At 46.2% G+C, this 1860-nt stretch overlaps 1 non-coding gene across 1 annotated transcript; it reads left to right on the forward strand.

Moving 5' to 3' along the window:
• The first annotated feature begins 1218 nt into the window (after positions 1-1218).
• On the forward strand, positions 1219-1409 carry LOC130315389 (U2 spliceosomal RNA). The gene has a single exon (XR_008862923.1). It is a non-coding gene; the product is annotated as a U2 spliceosomal RNA (small nuclear RNA).
• Positions 1410-1860: the final 451 nt, after the last annotated feature.

Consider the following 1860-nt stretch of genomic DNA (forward strand, 5'->3'; position numbering starts at 1 on the left):
CGCAGAAATGTCACACATATTTGGCCTGCAACTTTCTGTGCGACAAATTCAGACAGGAAAAATCAGTATAAATCCTTAGAAAATTATCCCCCAGTGTCTCCATCTGCTGGCGGTATTGAATAAGCATTGCTGCACTGATGGGGTATGCATTAGACGAAAAAAAAGAAGAAAAAGAAGAATAATACGCCCAGAAAAGAGGCGAAAAGGAGAAAAACGTAAAAAAACGTGAAAAAAAAGTAAGAGGAAGAGAAGGGAAAAAAAGGTGGAAATGGGTTTAAAAGTGATTTCGGCGGAGAAATATATATATATATATATATATATATATATATATATATATATATATATACGCGCACACACACACATATATATAAACGTATTCTCCGTTGAGATATTGCAGCCGCTGCTGTGTCCAGGCCCAGGAGCCTTAGCACTGTGCTGTGATGTCACTCAATACCACTGACATCACTAGGTGTAAACAACATCTCTCCTTTGCTGTGTATGTGACTATGGAGCTGTTTGGTGATGTCGTCTATTATGGCCTTCATAGAAGCAACAGGAGATTGTTGCATCCATCTAGAACCCTCAGAACTACAGTGCTATGATGTCACTCACTTCCACAGGCCTTGCAGAGTGTAAACAACAACAACCCAGCTTTGTTGTGTATGTAACCATAGGGATTGTGATGTCACCTAGAACCTTCACAGCAGCGACAGCTTTATGAGGAGCATCAGCACTGCTCTGCCTGAGCAGAACCATCACCGCCATAGGTTGTCAAATAACCCGGATTTAACCCACACAGGTAAGTCCAATGGGGTGCAGGCATGTCCTCTATGCTTACAGCTTCCCGTGGGTGTTGGTTTGATACCGTTTGGGGACAGCCAAGGAGGCATCTGCAGGCAACAAAGGTAGGTGTGTGCTTGTGTGTGTGTTTCCTATGCAGATCCTAAGCCCAGTGTCACATGCAAGTAGGAGGAGTAAGAAGGGTTCCTGGCAAATCCGGGTTATGGATTGCATTTAAAAAGGCCCCGTGGGAGTGCAATGGGCCCCTGTCTTGCTGCTTAGCAATAATGGTATGGGTTTAGGTTCTGCTGTGTGTACTGGTGGTTGACTGCCCCCCAGCCCAGAGTGTGCATGGAAAATTGTCTGGCAGCCTCCCTGACAGCAAGCAGTGATAGTGCCCATGAAGGGGACCTTGTTGGGCCCGCCCCTTTCACGGTTATCGCTTCTCGGCCTTTTGGCTAAGATCAAGTGTAGTATCTGTTCTTATCAGTTTAATATCTGATACGTCCCCTATCTGGGGACCATATATTAAATGGATTTTTGAGAACGGGGGCCGATTTCGAAGCTTGCTTCCGTCGCCCTATGCATTGACCCGATATGGCAGTATCTTCGGGTACAGTGCACCACCCCCTTACAGGGTTAAAAAGAAAGATTCCTACTTTCATTGCTACCTGCTTGCTGGCTAGCCAGCTAGCCAGCCCTGTGGGCCTTGCTGCTGCTGCTGCTGCTGCTGCAGCCAAAAAACAAAAGGTGGTGCTGCTGCTGCTTCTGCTGCTTCTGCTTGTGTCTGGCCGCTGTTGGAGCGTCCAGGCACAGGACTTCTGCTGCTGCTGACTAAATGGCCTCCTTAATTGGATCATTTGAGTAGCCAGCACACCTGTGCAGGTAGGGCATGACATGATAGGCAGCTGCCTTGATAGCGGGTGGGTGCTGAATGTTCCTAATTGACAAAATAAGATTAATGCTTATGAAGAAATATAAAATCTCATCCCTTCCCCAATATCGCGCCACACCCCTACCCCTTAATTCCCTGGTTGAACTTGATGGACATATGTCTTTTTTCGACCGTACTAACTATGT

This window comes from Hyla sarda, unplaced genomic scaffold (genome assembly GCF_029499605.1).
Source record: "Hyla sarda isolate aHylSar1 unplaced genomic scaffold, aHylSar1.hap1 scaffold_1871, whole genome shotgun sequence".
Classification (NCBI taxonomy): Eukaryota; Metazoa; Chordata; class Amphibia; order Anura; family Hylidae; genus Hyla; species Hyla sarda.